The sequence below is a fragment of the Triturus cristatus genome, chromosome 1_1 (assembly GCF_964204655.1).
Source record: "Triturus cristatus chromosome 1_1, aTriCri1.1, whole genome shotgun sequence".
In the NCBI taxonomy this organism is placed as follows: Eukaryota; Metazoa; Chordata; class Amphibia; order Caudata; family Salamandridae; genus Triturus; species Triturus cristatus.
This window is the reverse complement of record NC_140579.1, coordinates 489180131-489204562: the sequence shown is the minus strand read 5'-3', so window position 1 is coordinate 489204562 and position 24432 is coordinate 489180131. Positions and strand designations below refer to the sequence as shown.

Genomic DNA, 24432 nt, shown 5'->3' with positions numbered 1-24432 from the left:
ACTGGATGGAAGGTAGCGTTGGACCTGCAGGATGCCCTTTTCTATATTCCTGACCGACCATCCCCCTGGCATTTACTGCCCTTCTTGGTGAGAGGGGAGCATTCTCATTTTGCTGTGCTCTCCTTTTGTCTCAGCAGTGCCCCTTGTGTGTTCACGAAAGTGATGGCGGTGGTGGCAGCACACTTTCAGAGGTCAGGGGTGCCAGTCTTCCCCTGCTTCGATGACTGGCAGTTTGATGACTTCGATGACTGGCAGTTGAATGCAAGCTCGCCCCAGGCAGTCATCTCCCTCCTCCAGACTATGGTGAACCTCTGGTCATCATTATGGTTCACTATCAACATGCCGAAGTCACACCTGACTCATTCCCAGACACTCTCGCTCATTTAAGCCATTCTGGACACAGTTTGGTTTTGTGCTTTTCCCCCAGTAAAGAGAGTCCAGGATGTTCATACTATGATCCCAATCTTTCAGTGTCAGTCCTGTATTTCAATGAGATTGACTCTGTGGCTGTTGGGACTGATTGCCTCCTGCATCCTGCTGGTCAAACATGCCAGGTAGCATATGCAGGCTCTGCAGTGGGACCTGAAGTCCCAGTAGGCCCAATATCAAGGGGACCTCTCCAACCTTGTTCGGGATCTGGAAATGACTGCTAAATATCTGTAGTGGTGGTTACTGGACCCACACAGAGCTGACTCTGATTTCCACATAGACCTATGGTCTCTGGCGGAGTCCCAGCTCCACATCACCCTACTGGACATGAGGGTCATCTGGTTGGCATTGTAAACCTTCCTGCTATCCATCAAGGAAAGGCTGTTATGGATGCTCACGGAAAACACCACCACAATGTGGTACTGCAACAAACAGGGTGGTGTGGTGTTAATGATCTTGTCGTCAAAAATCAAAAAGAGGGAGAAAGAAGAGGCTTAGGTCCACTCAGCTTCCTTGTCTCAATGACAAAATGGATTGAACATGGGTATCTTTATGCCTCTATATGTGATATGACAAAACGGATTGTATAATGGTCGATTTCTGGCATGAAGGAGGGACGAATTTTGCCATACCGAGTGTTTCTCTAGAAAGTGGGATTCACTCTTGAAAAGATTTACCATTTTTTAGCTGTGTTAATGTTTGATGAAATCACTACATACTGTATACACACAAACAGCTGAATATATCTGAAATGATTTTTGTATTGTTATTTTCCCTCCTCCCCCGACAAACACCATAAATAACAGGTTCAAGTTGAACGTGTGAACAAGAGAGTAATAACTATCTCCCGGCACTTCCACGAGAGTACCTTTGAACATTAGGTCACTCAACATTGCACTAGGTCCTTAAGAAAGCCCACCTGACCCTTCGGGGCTTATGAGGGCTGAAACATGTCGACCTTTATTTGGACACCAATTATAAAAGTGCACTAGACCATAACAAGTCTTATTTGTGCACACTTACAATAATTATTTTTTAAAAAACCATCCCGAACCCAGTACTAATAAAGATATCTACTGGTATTACGAGATTTTTAACAAAACACTTTTTTCACCACAAGTCACTTCACTTTTTTATTCACGATCACTACTGAGACCACCAGTGGTACAAACCTCCGGGTGGAGGAAGCATTGGATTAACCCAATGATTATGCGATCACGTTGATAACAATTAAGCGGAGAACCAAGATATACCGCTTCACTCGATCCTTTGCCAAATGTGAATGAGGGTTTCTTAAACAGTACGTAGTACTGACTTTGCAATACCCTGGTTCTTTCAGGACCAGTGATCCACTCTCTTATTGATTTTTGCTGTTAATGATCTTGTGTCAAGAGGCCGTGTGCCTCTTTAAATAGTTGGACAACCAAGGAATTTTCCTGGGGTTGAACCACCTTGCAGGATCACTGAATACTGGGACTGACAAGCTCAGCCATCAACACCTAATGGACTACTAATAGCAGCTGCCCCTTGAGGTAGTGCACAGTCTCTTCCACAAATGAGGAGGACCTTGGCTCAAACCGTTCGCCACCGCAGAAAAAATGCAATTTCAGCAGTCCTGCTTGTTGAAATTTCCAAAGGGTCTGCTCCTTAGAGATACCTTCCGCCTCGAGGGGAACTCTTAACTCCTGTGTGCCTTTTCACAGATAACAATCCTGCCCCGAGTAGTGGCCCTGCAGAGTGGGCAGCGTAGACAACTTACTTTGCAGAGCTGTAGGTATCATTAGTGCAGGAGCTGTATTAGAGGCCCAGGGCATACTTCCTGTGCCAGGGTTTCTTTGAGTCTTGGAACAATGGCCCAAGGGAGGGGAAAATGAAGCACAGGAGACACCTTGACTTGGGAATCAGAGAGATGAGAGGAAGAGGGATGGTATGAAATGGGAACCCATATTGTTAACAAAGGTCAGGGGAGACAGCAAGGCAATAGATATCATTAGTGAAACAGGTGCAGTGACACTTTTTCCCAGAACCCACTTCTTCAAAATTATGAAAAAAGTGGCTATGGGGCTCAATTTTCTTGGTAGCATTAGGGCAGATGTTGCCCTTGGCACACAAAAGGGGGCGGCATGCATTAGCTTGTTTTCTTTCAGAAAGAGACCAGAATTATTTCGAGATTGAAGTGATGGTCAGACATGGTGGGGAAGGAGTGAAAGAAGAGGAGATAGCCTGCTTCTCAAGACTACAGCCATCATTAGTGCAGCAGGTGGAGTACATTGGGGCCCACATCACCCCCAATTATTGGGATTAGGGCTTTTGGTCAATTCTGTTCTTGCTTGATGCTGTTGCTTTTTTCTAAATCCCACATTTAGTGTGGATTAGGAGCTACAGAAAAGCAACCCTGAAATGATCTCCTGATCCCCTCTGCTGTGATCATCCCTTACCTGCACACTCCACAATTCCTTGCCATATGGTTTTGGAGGGGGGCCCCAACTTCAAAACATTTTGCTTAGGCGGGCCTCAGAGCAAAACATTTTGATGATCTCTGTCATAAGGTATACTGAATGAGGGTCTTCAGTACAGCAAGTCAAGGGACCCCTAACCATTGGCAACCAGAAGATTGGTGGTCCCCCAGCACTACAGGGAGTTCCTCCTTAACCTGGCCCGTGATATCCCCTTAACTGGACACCTCGAGCAGAGCAAGACCTAGGAGATGCTGGTCATTCACTTCTACTGGCCCTAGATGTCTAAGAAGTTCAAGAAGTTGTGTTACCCTGTGTCACCTGCCAGGCCTGTGGCAAGGCATTGGGCAAGCCAGTGGCTCCCCTTATACCTCTTCCAGTGGTGGAGACTCCCTTTGAGAGGGTGGGGATTGGCATTGTTGGTCCCCTGGACCTCCCAACAGCCTCAGAGAATAGATTTATCCTGGTGGTAGTGGACAATGTCACCAGGTATCCACAGGCTATACTCCTTAGGACAGTCACTGCCCCTGCAGTGGTTAGAGCCCTTCTTGGAATCTTCGCCAGGGTTCGGCTCATTAAGGCGGTGATTTCAGATAGAGTCACACATTTTATGTCTGCCTATATGAAGGCTATGTGGTATGAACGCGGTGTGACTTACAAGTTCACTAGTTCCTACCAACCCCATGGTAATGGTTCATTTAAAAGGTTCAACACGATCATAAAATGCATGATCCTGGGGTTACACGAGCAACTTGGGAGGAGATGGGATGTCCTTCTTCCATGCCTACTATTCGCCTACAAGAAGGTCCTCTAAATAGGAGTTGGCTTTAGCCCCTTTGAGCTTCTCTTTGGACACTAAGCTTGGTTAGAGAGGGTTGGAAGAGACCCCTCAAGAAAGCAAAGAAGGACATAGTGGACCATGTGCTTGGCCTTTGCTCCAGAATGGCTGAGTGTATAAAGAAAGTGAATACAAACTTTATGGCCAACCAGTGAGCTGGCGAAGAAATGGTACGACCTAAAGTCCTCTATGGTTGATTACCAGCCAGGATAGTTGGTCTTGAACCCTGTGACACCCAGAGCACTACAGGAAAAGTGGACTGGGCCTTACCACAACATAGAGAAAAAGATGAAAGTCACCTACTTGGTAGACTTGGATACTCACAGGGTTGTTCATGTGAACATGCTCAAGTTGCACAACGACAAGGCAGACATCATCATGTTGATGGAGACAGATGGAGGCGAGGAAGAAGAGAGTAAACCTCTCCCTGACCTCTTGTCCTTTAATGCCCAAGATGGAAGTAGTTCTCTCTTCCACCTTAACAGAACAGCAACAAAGGGACTGCTATCAGTTATTGAAGCAGTTTGCTAATCTATTTTCCTTGACCCAAGGTCTGACAACACTGTGTACCATTGATGTGGACACCGGCGACAGTTTACCTGTGAAGGCCAGGATAGACAGACTGTATAACCAGGTCAAAGTCTGCATTAAGACTTAAGTAGCCAAGATGTTGGACCTGGGAGTGATACAGCCCTTTAGTAGTCCACGGGCCAGCGCAGTGGTTCTGGTGCCCAAGGCCAATCCTAAAAGAGGGAAGCCTGAGATGAGGTTTTGTGTGGACTACAGAGGCCTAAATGCAGTCACTAAGAATGATGCACACCCCATACCAAGAGCTGATGAGCTCATTGATAGATTGGGGGCAGCCAAATATCTAAGCACCTTTGACCTGACATTAGGTTATTGGCAGATAGCCCTCACCCCAGGAGCTAAGGAGAGGTCTGCTTTCTCCAAACCCGAAGGCCACTTCCAATTTGAAGTGATGCCCTTTGATTTGGAAAATGCACCTGCCACCTTGGTTTGGGGAATAAGCTTAGGGATACTCAGGTATGGAAAGTTTCAGTGCAGCATATCTTTACAAAATAGCTGTATTTAGTTCCATTTGGGGTGTTCTCCTAGTCCACCTCAGAGAAGTGCTTCAGGCCCTGCAGCAGGCAGGCCTGACTATCAAGGCCAGTAAGTGCCAGATAGGACAAGGCTCTGTTGTGTACCTGGGCCACCAAGTTGGTGGAGGCTGTGTACAACCTCTTCAACCGAGGATATAGACAATTCTGGCATGGGAAGCTCCTAAGACTCAGACCCAATTTAGAGCCTTTCTTGGCCTCACTGTATACTACAAAAGGATTGTGAAAAGGTATTGGATTGAGCACTGGCAAAGGCTTTTGACACCCCCTGGGAAGCTTTGTGCTTGGCACCTGACTTCAGTAAGGAATTCGCTGTTTAAACAGGTGGCACTGAACATGGTATTGGGTCATTGTTGTCACAAGTGAAGGATTTGGACCAGGATTAGCCAGTTGCCTTGATTAGCAGGCGAACATTGAGAGGGAAGCCTTTGCGGTGGTTTGGTCCCTGAGAAAGCGGAGACCCAGCTGTTTGGGACTCACTTCAGAGTTCAAACCAAGCACAGGTCTCTCAGATGGCTGATGCAGATGAGAGACAGTCCATTTCCCTACAGGGCATAGACTTTACAGTGGAACACAGACCAGAGACTTTGCCATGACAAAAGCAGATGGCTTTTCCAGGTTCTTCCACTTAAATGATAATTAACAGGATAAGGGTTAGTTGCTGATCACTTTTCGTCTGTAGGGGGGTCATGTAAGGATATGACTTTTTTTGTATGGCCACCCCCAAGTTTTTGGTCTGATGCTGCTGGTGTTTTGACTCTGGGAGTGTCCTAGGCCTGCTAACCACACCTCGGTGCCAGTACCCTGACTCCAAAATGTATGTTGCATTGGTTATACCAAATTGGCTAAGGCTAACTTACCTTCAAGTGCCTGGTACATGGTGCCCAAGGCATGTAGGATTTTAGTGTCACCTCAGAGACTGACGCACTGGGTGTGCCACCCTGGGTGGCACCCTTCATTGCTTGTCGAAATCCCCCCCATCCACCCCCAGCCTCAACGCTCTTAGTTGCACTGGCCACGGCTGCCACACCATATAATAAACCCCATTTCCTCTCAAAAACTAATAACCTTTTGTGATTGTCTGTAATTACTTAGCTGTATATTGTACAATATGTGCTTTTTTCATTGTGCAACCCGTTTCAAACAGAGCGTCTGTTTGTTGCCCCGTTTCACTAACGGCCTTTCAGTATTTGTGATTTAAGCAGGAAGAGTGTCAGTATGCACCACGCTTGCAATTTATGTGCACCTCTCCTTTTTGAACGCCCAGCATGGGAGTAGGTCATTTGGATTACCTGTGTCTTCTGACTCTAAAAAGTCTAGCAGCACAAAGTGCTCTTCACAGTGATTTTACTACAGACAGTGCACAGGGATGTAATGCAGCCTCCTGCAACCCCAGCAGTGCAGGGGGCTCCAAACCTTTCAAGGGGCCACAATGAGCCAAGGCCAATTATTATCTTTGAGATATGGGAGACTCAGAGGTCCCTCATCACATTCTGCGGGGGAGAGGACGCATAATTTTCCGCTCCTCCATTGACAGTACACAGGGTGAAGGTCAATGGAGACAGCACGCTCAGGCTCCCCTCCCACTGCTTTTAAGATCACTAAGAATTCCCCTACTGAACTTTGAGACAAAGGAAACTAATACCCCCATCCCAACTCACTAGTCCTCAATTTTCCCTCACCTACCTATAGTGTAAATATGGATACAGTTTATGAGATGTCATTGTTGGATACCTAAGGGTGGCAGAGCGCTTCATCTCAAAGATTAAATAGTTAATTATTCAAATTCTTATTTACCTACAAGTTTTCCACCCAACTGTGAGTTGTCTGTATGCTCTGCAATGCACGGTGTTAGTGGTTGCTTGAATAAGTAAAAGAATAAATCAGGCAGAGAGTATGTGCAGAATGCAGGAACGTAGAGTGTATGTTGGGGAGAGAGAGACATTGGTGTTGTAGTTGGCAAAGATTCTCACAATTATATTTTTTCCTAGTCGATCTTCGTCCCAGGAGTCGATCCCCTACAGAGTGTCTAGATCTGCCGGTTCTAGTGTAAGTCTGCTTCTCTCTTCCCATTTCTTAACAAGAATCGAGTAATATGTGACTGAATCAAAGGGTGCAATAGATTTGTGTGATATCAGGGGAATAGAAAAGCTAGTTAATTCACATATTTTTCCAGTTAAACCCAGTTGTATTGTATTTAAATGTATTTATATATCGTTTTCTGTAGCACGTACTCCACCCGTGGGGGTTTCAAAGCGCCGAATAAGGTGTTGTAATATTGTGCCCTATAAGTGTTACATTGAACAGAAACACTTAGAAGGGTTACTGTAGCATACAGGGAATAGGAATTGAGTAGTGAATAGCAGCTAAACAAAGATGGTATTAAAGTCAGGGATATAAAAGCACGATATGGGGATTTTTCTAATTATAGCTAGTTACGTGTACATTACTATCAAACATTGAGATGAATAAATATAGAGAATAGTTGCTGTTCGGTGTACGCATGATCCAATCAAGAGGTAGGTCAGCAAGACTAAACCTAATGCACAGAGAGGGGTAAGATTATGTTTCTGATAGAAGGTAATTGGCATGAAGTTAGGATATTAGCAAAGGTATATAGTGAAGCTGGGCATCACTAGTGAACGGTGAAGTCAAGACATGGTTAACTGCGGCGCAACTACACCCGACATTCAGGAGGGCGGAGGGGGGCCAACACTTGCAGCAAATGGCGCAAGACAAACATTTCCAGCAATGGGGTCAGAGCTATCTTTATAGCCAATTTGAGGGAAAGAAGTGACAGACTATGCAGTTGAAAAATATTGGACAAACACAATCTGATTAGAATTGAAAGATTGGAGTCAATGGTTACCCCTCGATTCCTCATTTGGGCTCAGTTGTTTGGTGGTGAACCTGGTAGCTGAGGCCATAGTGTTGATGGGCGGTGTTTGGTCCATTTCCGCAAATGAATATGCCAATTTGTGATGTGTTTTCGTTTTCTGTGGTTTGCGAAATTGCGATCACCCTTCATTTGACTGCCTGAGGCAGTGTCCATATACGTAAGAATCAAAGACAGATGGTCTTTCATACTTAAATAGGATTTGTGTATTATCTACTTAACAGTGAACGTTAAGATAAATTTGGAGATTAAGTCCAATAGAGAGTCAAGGCTCATTTTAAATAGGCGGTAGAATTGTGAGGTACATTAGTTATGCATTGAATGGTGAGACCTGAAGGGATGAAGTTTGATGATAATGTGTCTAATAGAAAAAATGCAATCGGCTTCAGTTCGCTCCCTGCATTCTAATGATGCAAGTCTCTGTAGAAGCTTTGAAAGATGAACAGTTTCAAACACAAGGGAGAGTTAATAATATATGCATGCTGTAGGATCTGCTTCACATGGGTACCCCCACTTTTTGCTGGTGTTTCACTGTTTTTCGACCTTAGTCTGGCTGTGGCCCTGCTAATCAGGACCCTAGCCTAGCTGCTTCCTCTCTAAAATGGTTTCCATGTACATTAGGTACATATCTAATTGGATTCTGGAGTGTCTTATGAGCCCCTAGTATATGGTATACTATGTACGTAGGGCATAGGTACCTCAGAGGCCTACCAGGGGCTGAAGCATGTATTATGCCACCCCTGGGAAGCACTCCAAAATGGCACCACAGGTCTGCTACTACAGCCGGGGTAAGGGTGTGCTTGCACCCCTTACAGTGGTATAGGCTACCTATATCACTACCATTGCACACACAAATAAAACCTATAAGTCACTCCTATGGCAGGCCTTAACAATCCTGAAGGCAGAGTGCTTGGTTTTTATGTGAGAGGGTGCCCCTGCATGAGCAGAGCCCCTCTGCAGCGTTCGGAGTACCTCCTCTGATGCTGTTTGTGGTGCAGCCTGACCATATAATCTTAAGTGTATTATAACCTCGCGGTAAAAGCTAACTTTGGGATGGCTGCACGAAAACATGTTGTGTTTGGTGTCAAACGCTTTGGAATACTACCCCCCCCCCCCAACCGGCCAGTTCTGGCGGCTGGGGTAGCATTCCACCCTTCTAGAGGGAGAGACCTGTTCACACTGGTCTAACCCGGTAGGACTTTGAGCCCTGGCATCACAAAATGGATGCCTTGGCAACAGCAAGTCTCGTGGAAATCGAAGAAAGTCAGCGGTGCAGACCAGCAAGGTCTGAGGGACTCACCCAGCGAGGGTAAGTCAGGGCAGACCTGGAGCAACCATGGGAGCCCTTTGGTTCGATGATAAAGTCTTCAGGGGACCCACAAGCCAACCGGCAAGGGATCGCGAAGACGCCTCGTGAGGATTCGCTTCACAGGAGCCCACGGTCACTCGGGATGAGGTAGGCCTCTGATTTTCAAGGGAAATCCTGCTGTAGGCTTGGACCACACGTGGTCCAATGCACAAGTTCGTAGAACGTCGTGAAGGGGTTGCACTTGACAATAGTGCACGGTACCCGGGTATTGCTGTTCCTCGTCACTCGTGGGGTCCACTCGCCTCAGCTCTGGGGACAATGGCCATCGAGAAGTCAGGAAATCCGCTTCCGGGCTGCAGGGACTTTGGACTTCGGCGGGAGCCGGAAAGTTTGCGACCGTTGATACAAGTTTTTGGTGCCTGCCAAGCAGGGGAGTCACTCCTTGACTCCAAGGGAGATTCTTCCGTCTTCCAAAGGTAGTGGAACGTCGAAGGGCCAGGATTCTTCTTGTAGAGCGTCGTCCAGGGGTATCTGATTTGCAATGGCAAGATTTCCCTATCTTATACTAAAGGAAAGGGAGGGACTAGATCTATGACCACTTCTCTGGGAGGGTCAGGGGAGTGGGTGGTTACACCCACTTCCCTTTGTCCAGTTTCACACCAGAGCAGGGGCAGGTAACCCCTGAACCGGTTTGAGCTGGCATATGCACAGAGGAGCCTACTGCTCCCCCAGTGCAGGACTTCAAAGCACTCAAGGAGTGCACCCACCCAGCCCCAATACACTAAATCCTGTCTGGAAGGTGGTTACACCTCCCTGTGACAGGATGCCTATTGTTGGGCCTCCTCCACTGTGAGTTTCAGTCAGCAGCAGGAGGGCAGCCCAGTGTCTGTGCTGGTGGCATCCATTTTGTGATGCCAGGGCTCTTTCAGATTTCTACCATGTTTCCACAGTAGGTACATGTCTTCCCCTCTAGAAGGGTGGGATCATACTCCCACACCAGTTACTGGTGTGGGGGTATGATTCCAAGTTGTTTGACACCAAACACGACATGTTTTGATGCAGTCATTCCAAAGTTAGCATTTACCACTAGGTTATAATGCATGTAAGAGTATATGGTTTAACCGCATCCACAAACAGCCACAGAGAATAGACTCTGCCAGCTGCAGAGGGGCCCTGCTCATGCAGAGGCACCCCCTCACATTGTAAACCAAGCACCCTGCCCTCAGGATTGCCTTAGGGGTGACTGATAGGTTTATATGTGTGTGTAAGGTGAGATATAGGAACCTATACCTCAGTGAGGAGTGCTAACACTACCTCACCCAGGCTGCAGTAGCAGGCCTGTGGTGTCAGATTTAGTCTGCTTCCCAGGGGTGGTATAATACATGCTTCAGCCCCTGGTAAGCCTGTGAAGTAACTATGCCCTTGGTACCTAAGGCACCATATACTAGGGGTTCATAAGGTACCACAGTATCCAATCACTAGTGCATCTAATATGCACACCAGTCATTTAAGGGAGTAAGCAGATAGGCTGGGGTCCTGGATAGCAGGATCCCAGCCAGACTAGTCAAAAACCATTCAAACACCAGGAAAAAAGTGGGGCCAACCATGCAGTCAGATTCCACCTTCCTACAGGACCTCTGTCTCTTCTCACAGAGGGAGGGAAACCTCCCAGGAGCGGAGAGAGAGACTGCTGAAGTATGAGCAAGACAAATTCAACCTCAGAAAGCAGCAGATGGCCTTAGATAGGGAAGCCCTAGAGCTCTACAGAGCTAGTAAAAAGGAGGGACTAGAGTCCCTTGGTGGCAGCAATTTCCCTAGAGATAGGGAGAGGTCTTATGACCATAGAAACCTAAGTAAGATTGTCCCTCCCTACCAGAGTGGGGATGACATCCACAAATGGATAACTGCCTTGGAGAGGGCCTGTAAAGTACAGAAGGCCCCTCAAGGTCAGTGGGCAGCAATCTTAAGGCTCTCCTTTGCAGACAAAGGTAGAGATAAGCTCCTCACTGTAAGAGAAGAGGATGCTGATGATTACCAGGTCTTGACCAGTGCACTAATAGATGGGTTTGGCCTAACAACTGAGCAATACAGGTTAAAGTTCAGAGACACCCAAAAAGCACAAAATCAAGACTGGGTTGACTTTGTTGACTGTGCTGCTAAGGCTCTGGAAGGTTGGTTACTGGGCAGTAAAGTGTGTGACTTCATAGGATTGTACAATCTGATAATGAGGAAGCAGATTCTTAATATCTGTCAAAATCAGCTGTTGCACCAGTACCTGGTAGACTCTGATCTGACCTTTCCCCAAGAATTGGGAAAGAAGGCAGACAAATGGGTCATAACCAGGGTGAGGCAGAAGGTACAGAACCAAGGTGGTGACCCAAAGAAGCAAGATACCAAGAACTCTGACAAGGGTTGGGACAAGGGTAAAGACCAGAAGTCTTCTCAAGGGCCCCACAAGTCTTCTTCTAATGGGGAGCCACAGTCAAGTAAGGGTAAAGGCCAAAAGAAACCTTGGTGCAACATCTGTAAGTAGAAAACTCACTGGACCAGTGACTGCACCAAGTCCAAAGAGAATACTCCAGCCCCCACCAATGCCCCTAAGGTACCTGCTCCCCCTAGTGCAGTTACAATTGGTGGTGGGAATACACAGAATAAGGGTGTAGTAGGGTTGGCCCTGGGTTCTGAGATGGACTCTGGCCTAGTCAGAGTTCCAACTCAGGCTGTGCTTGTCTGTGATGGGAGCATGGATATGTCCCCCTGTGTGAGTCCTAGTAACCTGGGCAAATACAGACAACAGCCTTTGATAAATGGAGTAGAAACTTGGGCATTCAGGGACACAGGAGCAAGTGTCAAAATGGTGACAAAAGATCTTGTGGATCCTGGGCAGATTATACTTGGTGAAATGTACCAAGTGACCAATGCTAGCAATGTCAGAACAGACCATTCTCTGGTAGTGGTTACCTTCTCCTGGGGAGGGGTAACTGGCCTTAAGAAGGTTGTGGTAAGTACAGACGTACCAGTACAGTGCTTGCTTGGCAATGATCTAGAGACTTCAGCTTGGGCTGAAGTGGAGCTCAGGACACATGCAGAAATGTTAGGGATCCCTGCACATATCTTTGCTGTGACCAGGTCACAGGCAAAAATGTCTAAAGCTGGACAGGCCCTGGATTCTGGAATAATGGACCAGGTGCCTCACAGGAGGATGAGCAGTAGGGTTAAGGCAGAGCCTTCCTCCTGACTCAGAATGCTGATCAGTCTCCTAAGGGAGATGATCTTGAGCCTGAAGAAGGAACTGACCCAGAGGAGCTTGAACCTGACCAGGTTGAGTTTTGGGGACAGGGGGCCCTTCCAGGTCTGATCTGAAAACCTGCCCCTCTCTTGAACCCCTCAGACAGCAAGCTGCTGATGAGGCTGCTGGGAATGCTAGTGGCACCCATAAGGTTTATTGGGATGATGGACTCCTTTACTCAGAGAGTAGAGACCCCAAGCCTGGTGCATCCAGGAGGTTGGTTATACCTCTGAAGTTTAGGGGTTTCTTATTGACACTAGCCCATGATATTCCCCTAGCAGGACACCTGGGCCAGAACAAGACTTGGTACAGAATTGTCCCTCACTTTCACTGGGCCCACATGTCTGAAGACACCAATGAGTTTTGTCGCTCCTGTGTAACCTGCCAAGCCAGTGGCAAAGCAGGTGGCACTACAAAGGCCCCCCTGATACCACTACCTGTGGTGGGGGTGCCCTTTGAAAGGGTAGGGATTGACATCGTTGGTCCCATAGATCCCCAAACAGCATCTGGGCACAGATTTATGCTGGTGGTGGTGGATCATGCCACCAGGTAACCATAGGCAATTCCCCTAAGGACCACTACTGCACCTGTAGTGGCAAGAGCTCTCTTGAGTGTGTTCTCAAGAGTAGGCTTTCCTAAGGAGGTAGTATCTGGCAGGGGTGCAAACTTCATGTCTAGTTACTTGACTGCTATGTGGAAGGAGTGTGGAGTGAACTACAAATTCACCACACCCTATCACCCACAATGCAATGGTTTCGTTGAGAGATTCAACAAAACCTTAAAAGGGCATAATTAAAGGACTCCCAGAGAAGCGGAGGCGAAAATGGGACCTACTCTTGCCCTGCATGTTATTTGCATACAGGAAGGTGCCTCAAAAGAGGGTTGGTTACAGCCCATTTGAACTTTTGTTTGATCACCCTGTCAGGGGTCTATTGTGTTTGGTGAAGGAAGGATGGGAGTTACCTCTCAAGCCCCCAAAGCAAGACATAGTGGACTATGTACTTGGTCTCCGCTCCAGGATGGCTGAGTACATGAAAAAGGCAAAACAAAAACCTTGAGGCTAGCCAGAAACTGCAAAAAGCCTGGCGTGACTAAAAGGCTGTACTGACTGTTTACCAGCCAGGACAGAAAGTGTGGGTGTTGGAGCCTGTGGACCCAGCAGCCCTCCAGGACAAATGGAGTGGCCCCCATACAATTGATGAACAGAAAGGGGAGGTTACCTACTTGGTAGACCTTGGAACCCCTAGGAGTCCCCATAGAGTACTTCATATCAACAGACTAAAACCATATGTTGACAGGGCAGACATGGGCTTGCTCATGGCTACTGATGAAGGGCAGGAGGAAGAGAGTGACCACTTCCTGACCTGCTTTCTCAGAACGCTGATGATGGGTCAGTTGATGGTGTAGCCTTGGCAGGCAGTCTCACTGCCCAGCAGCAAACTGACTGCAGAAACCTTCTCAGCCAGTTTAGACATGCGTTTTCACTGACTCAAAGTCAGACCACCTGGTGCACTCATGAAGTGGACACTGAGGACAGTCTACCTGTGAAGAATACGATCTACAGGCGACCTGACCATGTCAGGGACTGTATAAGGACAGAAGTCCAAAAGATGTTGGATTTGGGTGTCATTGAACCCTCAGTTAGACCTTGGGCTAGAGTCCAGTAGTCCCGGTTCCTAAACCTCTCACCAGTGGTGGGAAAAGAGAGATGAGGTTTTGTGTAGACTACAGGGGTCTCAATGCAGTCACTAGGACTGATGCCCATCCCATCCCGAGGGCAGATGAGCCAATATATACTTTGGCCTCAGCCAAGTTTCTAAGCACATTTGACCTGATAGCTGGCTATTGGCAGATCAGACTAGCTGATGATGCAAAGCTAAAGACAGCATTTTCTACCCCTAGTGGGCACTATCAATTTGTGGTAATGCCCTTTGGTTTGAAGAATGCACCTGCCACTTTCCAAAGGTTGGTGAATCAAGTCCTTACACATGCTTGGACTCTAATGTAGATATTTGCCTTAAAGTAGGTCTTTCAATCATTCCATCTTTTTGACTAAAACAGTCTGTTATTGGCCAGACGTTAGAAGGATCTCTTGTTTCTAGGCAGGTTTGTTTAGGGAGGATTTTATGTAAGACATTCCTTTGGGAAGATACCTATATTCAAGGAGTTGTCGTCAGTTCTGACTGGATTGGCTGCAGAGCTATTCAGGAGGAGAGTGGTCTGCGGTTGATTCTGCTGGCATACAAGTGTTTACTGCTTCGATGAAGTCTTCTGTGGTCTAGAGGTTAAAGGTGAATAACTGTAGTGGTTTCTTTTTTTATCTGGTGAACTGAGCTGTGCTGCTGGAATTGTGGCTGAGCAGTGAAAAAGCAAGGATGGAGACTGAAACTGGTGGCCGGGTAGTAGTTCAGGTTTGCCTTGCAAACAGCAAGGGTCAGTGGTAAGGAGGCCTTCTGCTGTGTTGCCAAGATACCAATATATCCTAATGTACCACCACTTCAGGTATTGTGGTTGTATGAGCCCTTTTGGTCTTAACAAGGCGATAAAAGGAGAAATTTTTAATTTCTCTTCAATTTTGCTGTTTCCATGTGTGCTGCGTTGTGCAGCACACATGGACACAGCAAAACACCAATGATTGTTTATGTCCAGGAAGGTGTACCTTCCTGCACATAAACAATCATTTATTTTTTTTTAAATGACGTTTGGCAACTTCTGTGTGCTGCATTGAGCAGTACACATAGAAGTTACAAAACGCCTTTTAAAGATTGTTTATGTGCAGAAATGGACACCTTCCTGCACATCATTTTCCCCTGAAATGTAGACGACCTTGTACTATTGTGAAAGGGTGCCTCCGTTGGCCCTAGGCAGCTAAATTTAGCCATAGCACAGGAAGCGCAGGGTTGCACCATAATCTTGTAATAATATTGCAGCCCAGCATTTCTAAAGTGACGGAGCATGTCGTTAGCCTTCTTGGATAAATGACACGCTTCGCCACTTTACTAGTGAATATGCCCTTAGATTTTGTGGTTCATCAGCTTTATTCACAAAACATCAGATTTACAGGAGTCAACTGCACATGTACAGAGAGAAAAGACCATAAGAGAAGCTATATTTACTTAGGAAAACAATACTGCCTGAACATGCTATTGGGGCAGGAATGTCACCTGCAAAGTGTACAGTCACATTTCTCTATTTTGAGGGCCAGACCGTGATAACCTGGCATCCCTGTTTTTGATTTTGGCACTAGTATCAAGCTATTCTAGTTTATGCACAGAGGCCGTCACTTAATTTGACTGAGGTCCTTTACCTGTCCTATCACCTGCATGGGCCCACCAAGCATGCCATAATTTTGCTGACAGTGATCTACCATCCCTCTCACAGGTTTAGCATGTAGATGACAGTGCCGCCCTACACAGTTTCTTTAGAGACTAACTGCGCTCGCCACTCTCTATCCTGTGTAGGGAAGAATGCTGGTTTTCGTTGCCCTCAATGTAATTGGACTCCTGTGTCTTCAGGTGAGCGACACTCTCAAATCTGTTTCCACAAAACTATCTGGGGAGTTCTTGGCGGTTCTGCTGAACGTCCACTCCTTGCAGAAGCATGATATGCAGGTCTATGAACTACTCCAGGAATTTAAACTAGACATGCTATTTTTAACCAAGACATGGCTCACTGAATCTTCAAATCTTACCCAGCTACAGCTATCCCACAGGGTTAAAAAATCCTCAGGAAGGACCGTCCGGTCAGCACAGGTGGGGGTGGCCATAATCTATAAAAATATATATATTTTTTTTTAATGTGTTTATTAGTTTCAACCCAGAGACTGTTAACAAGATCCACATTCCATCACCAGAGATCAACTCCAATCCAACCCCTCCAGCCCACCCAACCCCCCCCCCCCTTGAGGCAGAAGAAGCTAAGGACAAGTACATTGACAAAATAGAAACAACACAATATTATACAGAGGCAGAGTTATCAAAGGAGGGTACACTGAGAGACAGCCAATGGGGACCCCACGGACGGGCCCAATAAAAACCAAACTCCGCGGATGATGAGGGGATCAAAGTTACAGCAAATCAGCAAGTACATGAGGGCACACAGTGTTGATATAGAGGGTCACTACAAGTCCGGCCTTGTCAACAGGTATGCGGTTAGTGGAGCCCAAAAGTCTCTGGGACGAGAGGTTTCAGGTAACTCTTCTTCGTAAGTCAATAATAGAGTTTTACAATACAACAGCTCACGCAGCCATTTTTTAATTGTCGGAGTATGTTTTGCCCCCCAACATTGCGCCACAGCCTGCTTCGCAAATAAGGTAGATACAGCAACAATGTGTCTATTACAGGGCTTTAGGCGGTTCATATAACCCAATAGACACACCTCAGGTACACATGCACGGGTTCCAATACAACATCAGTGAACAGTTTCGTCACTTCCGACCAGAAGGCTGCCACACCCGCACATTGCCATGCCACATGCAAAAAGTCTGCATCCGCCATGCCACACCTCACACAGTTAGCAGTGTCACGCAAGCCGTATATAAAAATAATTTTGACAGCATCCCAATACCTCTTGGGGATTTTGATGGAGCGGAATGTTTGGGGTTCTGTTGCTTTTTGTCGCCTCAACAGTCAGAGGCCGGAGTCTTGATATATCGACCTCCCGGCCTGGCCAGTCCCTTCCTGAGATCCCTAAACAACAATCCAACATCTTGGTTCCTCAAATATGCACATTTTCTAGTGCTGGGAAACCTCAACCTTCATATGGACAAGCCATTGGAGTCGGAGGCAACATCCATCATGGACACCCTGTCCGCCCTGGGCTTGACCCACTATGTGTTTAAGCCTTCTCATCTGGCAGGTCACATCTTGGATCACATGGTTTCCAATATAATGCTTAAAGTCGATGATCCGCAACCACTAACCTGGTCAGATCACTGCCTAATACGTTTTTACTGGTCGTTACGTTCCAAAAAGAATGTCTCCTTGCTGAAACGAAAATTATGATGAGAGCTTTTCACAAAATTCGGCCTTCTGATCTGTGTGATGCCCTTGAAATGTCCACCCCACACTTACTGGTGATACTGAGGCTGACGCTTCCCAGCTGGATGAATAGATTACCCATAATATAAATGATCTAGCTCCACTCTTGGAACGTCACTCCCTCAGAGCCCCTTGGTTTAACGATAATCTAAAGACAATCAAAAAACACTGTAAGCGTCTTGAAAGGATATGGCGAAAAGAGTATAACCCAGAAGACAAACTTACCTATAAGGCAGCACTAAAAGAATAATATGCAAAGGTCAGCTTAGAGAAAAAAACCTTCTGTAAGAATTTTTTTTAGGAATCTGATAAAAAGTCGAAAGTGATTTTCAAAATTGTGAAGAGGTTTCTAAATCGAGTCCACCATGAATTACCAGCAACCCACGGCCAATTGGACCAACCAAATGGCACAATTCTTTCATGAGAAAGTATTCTCTATTCAAGCCTCCCTGGCATACTTGCCACAGGATGATATCTGTGCCACTGAGTTGCACGCCCCCAGGATATCCCTGGGCAAAGCACCCCAACTCCTCTACTTCTCTCCCATGTCCATGGATGAGTCCCTATCGGCCATTACGTGTTTAAAGTCTGTCTCCTTCCAATCCTTGCCTACCCCGTCTTTTAGCCTAGTTGGCTCAGGCCATCAATCCATTGCTTAGCAAAGTCCTAAATGCATCACTGGCATCTGGAAAAATGCCTACAAAATGGAAAAATGTGAACATCCTCCCACTAATCTGTCTGCTGCCTACAAGGTCCTGTCCAATTACAGACCTATTTCTCTTCTCCCTGTCTTTTCAAAAGTGCTAGAAAAACATGTTAATTCACTTATCTCAGGCTATCTTGAAGTAACAGACTACATCAAGGACAAGCTTGATTGTGGGGGCAAGGCCATTCTGATCATGTTGGATCTCTTGGCGGCTTTTGACACCGGCCCTCATGACACTATTGGATCGGCTCCACAACATTGGGATTGGTGCCTCGGCATTAAAGTGGCTGACCTCCTTCCTGGACAATAGAAGCCAAGTCCCCCAAGGTCCAGCACTGAGCCGGACACATTTTAATGCCTAAAATCCACCGGTCTAGAATCGGAGGAAGATCTTTCTCGTATCTCGGTGCTAAAACCTGGAATCAACTCCCACTGGCACTCCAGGCCACCCCGGAACTTGCAATTTTCAGAAAGAAATTAAAAACCTGGCTGTTATGCAAATTAGGTAACTACATCCAGTGGTCTCTATTGCAGAGAAACTGCTGCTAGCGCCGGGGCACTCCTTGGAGTAGGCGTGTGCACTCTAAATGATGTTTCATTCATTCATCGGTGGGACAGCATTCAGACATTTTTATCTGTGTTACTGGAATGCATGTCTATCAGCCCCACTCGTGTTAGTTCTGTTTCAGCGCTAACACTAATCCTTGGGCTAACATCCCAAATAAACGTTATGCATGTTTGTGTATGTGGTTGTGAAGTACTTGCAATATGTCCACAAATGTGCCAGCGTAACGGTGGCCTGCGGGTTCCATTTTGGAAGTCTCTAGCTTGCTCATGTGCACTAGATGGAGGTGAGATAGTTTTCGCAGACAACGGAGGTGTTTTGTTGACATTCCTGAAGAAGGCGGCAGGAGACGTAGACAATAAAGTGGGGAAGGAGGACAGAGAAAACTGATTTAGAAATTCACTTAGGCACTTTTGCCCCTTTTGCTGAGAGAAGCTGCTGATTAGTCTTTCTGTAGCACTGCCATTTGGAAAATGGTGTGCCTGAATGGTGGGATTGTAGTCTCTACCGTTCAGAGTGGAAAGAATCTTTTAGGTGAGGTCAGCCTTTTGTATTCTCCCTGAACTCTGTGCAGTGTGGCTGTGATACGTCAGGTATAGAAAGCTAATGCCTCTTTGTGCCTCTGTTGTGGGTACTCCAGGCTGGAGACTACCCTGCTATGAGGAGCATCACTCTAGACAAAGGCTTTGTCTGGAGAACAGCCTAAAGAGGACACTTGAAAGAACTACCCCAAACCCTGCCACTGTTAGACCCCCTAACCTACCAAGGAGCGAATGGTTTCTAGCAACCACTGAACATGGCAACCCAGTCCCCTCAGGGATCGTGGAAACAGTACAATACCTTTCGCTCAGTCACTTGTGCTTACTTATTTCCAGAGAAATATACAGAGAATACACAGTGGGCCGTTTTCAATAATATTTATTGTCCCAACGTTATTCTTGCATACAATACGCGTGTTGCAATGATTAGAAGACAGAAGCAGATAAATGGGATTACAACCAGTGAAAGCGTAAATAGTAGATACAGTTCTACCATGGTGCTAAACATTTGTATATATGCAGGCATATAAACAAGGCAGTAATCTAGCATACTCCTACTATGCGGACCCTACTCTAAGTGTACCTAGAGTTCGTGTAGATGTAGAGCCAAAAATCCCCTCAAGGGACGATCCAAACCCATTACCTGCTGGGATAGAGTGAAGGATCCCATCTTGGTCATGAACTGGACACCCCTCACAAGATGTCAGGCAGCTGCGTGATTATTTCTCAGCATGCAAGGACCCTCAGTGTCAGTGGAAGAACCTCCTCTACTAATCTATCGGGATGCTCATCTTTTATAATAGAAAGCAGCCTTGTGATGTACTCATAAAATAGTGATGTTGTGGATATGTAGATAGCACGGTCACCCTGTAGATGAAGATAGTGTCACCCTGTAGATGAAGATAGTGATGACATTTGTACGTAGTAAGGAACTCGACCTTGTACATGATGTTCAGGGTGTTGTGATAATGTTGTGCAAAGCTAGATGTAAAACAAGTTTAGTTTCAGAGAAACAAATCAAACAATGTCATGCGTGCAAATGTATGCAAAAGGTCACAGCTTGGAAATGTTATTTGTGAAGACAATGTAAGAAATCAGCTGCTTCGCTACATGGGCCTAACCTGGGAATATAACAAAATGTGAGAGCCACTGACCTCAGTATGGTTACAGTAATATGTACCAAGGACGGGAGTGCTCTGCAGGTACTGTGAGGTCAGCTGTGCATCCAGAGCTTTTGTGTGTCTGACAGCCAGCTTTCCAGACGGGATATCACCTGAAATCCTGCCTTGCTGGAAGAGCTGTATCTTACCTGAAGAACCTGGAAGCCAACCTGTGTGCCTGGTGAGATAGGGAAAGATCCTGCCAACTCTGCAGGATTTGTGATGATCATCCAGGGAGTGCCAGAGACAGCAAGACCCTATTGCTGAGGTTCAACCAGGAGAAGAGAGACTACAAAGAAACACTAGTGAGCCTGCAAGTATGGGATTGGTCTCTTCAAATTGGTGTTGCCAAGTGGGAATCACGGATCAGCAGCTACCCTCCGTGCAATTAAAACGATAAAAACTATTGTGGCTATTCTCGCAGCAAAGTGAAAAACTGTGCCCATGGTGTTCATTGCTATCAAAACCAAGACCTGTAACCACTGCCGCTTTCACAAAGTGCACCCCATGGCTGCCAGCAAGCCGCTGTGTCCCTGAATCTGAGCAGGCCATCTGCTACTCAACACCAAGTGACACAGAAGTTGATCCAATGCCTGCCATCTGACCCACTTCTGGCAATGCAAATGCCTGCATTTGCTTAAAGACTCTAGACTGCTGGTCTGGCTGCCCATCCTGCAGCAGAGTACACAGATCGAAAGCCGCTTCTGCAACCACCACAGTTCATCCCAGAGGTGGGAAGAGATTGAAGGCGCGTGCTGCTGAAGGACATGAAGACCTGCGTTGTAGTGAGACTGTACCAAGGGGGCTGTATTAAACTGATTGCAAGCATCATTTATCTACTCCTGAGACTTGTTGCATGTTGCACAAAAAACTCTCTAGCCTTTTAGAAACCTGCTTAGTCTCACACTAAGAGGGAATCCTGGTAAATGGAAAATATAGTTTGTTTTCTTAAGGTGCAGTAGCTCAAGTTCGAGTGTATATTTTTGTACCTGCTACCATAACCTATGGTGGTATTCCATTTTAAGTGTGCTTATTAAAGTACTCTTCTTATCCAAGTAAAGCACTGTGCTGGGCAACCAGATATTGTGTTGCTGGCTAGCTGAGTTCTGAGTTAGTGCTTCCCCAACAATTCCTCCCTGAGAAGCCTGTGACTGCTTGCCATTTCTACCACTGAGACTCAAGTGCTGAAGGATTTGTACCTGGCCTAGTTTTCTGAGCCATAGTAGATTGGATTACGGAACATCAGAGCAATTGACCCCAGCTCCCAAGGCAGAAGCCCAGTAGCTCATGTTTGCCTCTTGGCCACTGAGTGGGGTCTGACACATCCTCTGATAGAAAAGATATGTATTCAAACTGACCAACTATGCACTGTGTGCCTCCTAACTCTAGATGTACACACTGCCATTCACTTAATACTAATTTGTCAATGGGAGTCAAGGTCACAATAAATACAGCTAAGAATGGTGCAGAATTCTTGGCACTAAAGACAAAAAAGAAAAGCGGTGATTTTGAATAAAACTAACAGTGTTCTGCAAACTACTTTACTGATTCCGGTACTCCAGGACACATGACTTAACACACTTTGTGATTCTTGAAGAGTTTATGAACTTGTATAGTGCTTAGTAGGAGTTTTGAGCACCTTAATGGATGTGTTTCAGTATTTCTGAGACTTGGTAGAAGTTTAGTGCTGCTGGAAAGAAAGAATGCTTGTTACAAGCACTCCTATTGGTTCCGGAGAGGTGTATTTCTACCTAACATATCTGCCCCATTATAATGTAACAACCTGACAGTTTGCAAGAGGAAGGCTCCTCAATCATGCAGTGAATGTATTGACTAAGAGTATTGCTCCGTTACACAGCAGCAGCATGACTGGCAGAAGAATTGATGTAAATGCCGATCTGAAAGAAAAACGTTAGATTCCTCACCTTAGAATATCCCCAGGCATCAGGCTGGATCCGGAAAGATTTTTGTAGCAATACCCCTTGCGCGTCGGTAGGCGTCGTCTGCGGCTCCGCGTCAGTCGTCGGCGTTGTGTGCCGGAATGACGTCTGAGTACTTAGACGCCGCCCTCGCTGACGTCAGTGCTTCTTTTTTCCACGCCATTAAGCGCCGATCCGGGAAGAGCTTACCCCTAGTCATTTTTTGACTAACTTTTTTGACTTCTTTTGGTCTATCGACTCAACTCTGGTGCCGGTAGGGTGCCTGGTTTCAAGGCCTGTGACGCCTGTCAATCGCCTGATGTCGGTGATGGATCACCATCGCCGGTGCCTTTATTGCCTGGGGGCCAACCATGACACGGAGTCGTGCCTCGATTGCCAGGCCTTGACATCGAAAGCTAGGCGGGAGCGGTCCCGAAAGCTTCGAGCTTCAGCACTCGGCTCCGCGCCGCTCTCGGTCCCGGTCCAGGAGGAGGTCCAAGGACCGATCGCGGAGCCGCAGTCATCGTCATCGCTCGTCGGGGTCTTCGGGTAAGTCGAAGCACTCCAAGAAGTCCAAGAGACTACATCGCTCTTCGGACTCCCCTCGCCGGTCAGGGTGGTCCTGCAGCTCCACAGGAGCCGCGTCCGTCCCCCATACCCGCCGGTCCCTAGGTCTGACGCGACTCCGGCGGAGGTCAGTGCCTTCCTCTATGCCATGAGGGGCCTGGCTTCGCGCCTTTGGGCCCCGCAGGTTCGACTGGGCGACCTCGCGTGCCGGCGGCCCCGCGCCGTCGACGGCTCCTTCGCTGTCGACAGCTCCGACGCCGCAGGTCCCTGAGGGATCCAGGCCTGGATCTCGGTCGGCGCCGGTCGACCTCACGACGCCTCCTCCGCCGACACCGGTTCCACCTCCAGCGCCGTCTCCGGACGACGCCGTTCCCCTGTTTAGCCCCTGTCCGGACCCGACGCCGGCACGGCGCCCGACGTCGATGGATGACCTTTTCATCTACCGTCCGGCTCCGATCGTTCCTCCTGTTTATCAGGAATCGGATGACGGGGGCGACTGGGAGGGGTCTGAGGACCCTATGGCCCTCCAGGGTCAACTTTCACAGGACTGGGCAGACGAACTGGGGGATGCCAGCGGTCTGGATACCTCCCCGGACGCTGGTTTCATCTCTCCTCCGACTGTGGCCTCGGAGGAGGGTGCAGCCTTTTAGGTGGTGCTGCGCAAGGCGGCCGAAGCCCTAGGGCTGGAGTTGCCTGCTGTGGCCGTGAAGACTAATGTCCTCACAGAGGTCCTTCAACCGACAACAAGCTCCACTGAGCCTCTGCTGCAGTTTAATGAGGCCCTCATAGACGTTCTACAGGGCTCTTGGTCCAAGCCCTCCACAGTTCCTCCTGTGGACCGGAACGTTGCCCGGCGCCACCGCCCTGCTCCGGGCGACCCCAGTTTCCTCTCCCAACACCCCACCCCCGAGAGTCTGGTTATCCAGGCCTCAACCTCCCAATCCTCCTTCCCGTCCGCTCCTCCGGATCGGGAATCCAAGAGGTTGGAACAGTTTGGCAAGAAACTGTTCTCGTCCCTGAGTTTGGGGCTGCGGTCTTTAAATACTGCTTGCCTTTTGGACCATTATTCCAACTCTCTGTGGGATACGGTGGAGGACGTGCTGCCCTTGTGCCCGGTGGAGGCCCGGGCACGACTCGCTCAAGCACTTGCTGACGGTCGAGATGCAGCACGGCACACCATACGGTGTGGACTCGCTGGGTCGGGCGATTTCCACCACGGTGGCGCTTCGGCGTCACGCCTGGCTGAGGTCCACGTCATTTTCGGGGGATGTCCAGAGTCCCCTCATGGACATGCCCTTTGATGGCACTCGCCTTTTTGGTGAGAAGGCGGACAGTGCGCTGGCTCGGTTCAAGGACTCCCGGGCCACGGCCAAGTCCTTGGGTCTTTCGGCCCCGCGGCCGCAAACTTCCGCCTTTTGTGGCCAAGGAAGGGGCACCTCCTCACGTCAGCCCAGCCACCGGCCGCAGAACCAACCTGCACGCGGACGTGGATTCCGCCGAGGCGGTACTGGAGGTCAACGTGCCGGTCAGTCCACATCCACTCCGGCAGCATCCGCCTCAAAGCCCTCCTAGTCCGAGCTTTCAGGCCCATTCAACGCC

At 47.6% G+C, this 24432-nt stretch overlaps 1 long non-coding RNA gene across 6 annotated transcripts in view; it reads right to left on the bottom strand.

Moving 5' to 3' along the window:
* The window catches only part of LOC146870457 (uncharacterized), a 421457-nt gene that overhangs the window by 391821 nt on the left and 5204 nt on the right, over positions 1 to 24432 (bottom strand). For 3 of the 6 annotated variants that reach the window (XR_014978140.1, XR_014978134.1, XR_014978136.1), the window contains one exon: positions 16030 to 16107. The exons of the other annotated variants lie outside the window; for them this stretch is intronic. This is a non-coding gene — a long non-coding RNA (uncharacterized LOC146870457). The remainder of the gene's footprint in view (positions 1 to 16029; positions 16108 to 24432) is intronic. 6 annotated transcript variants of the gene reach the window in all.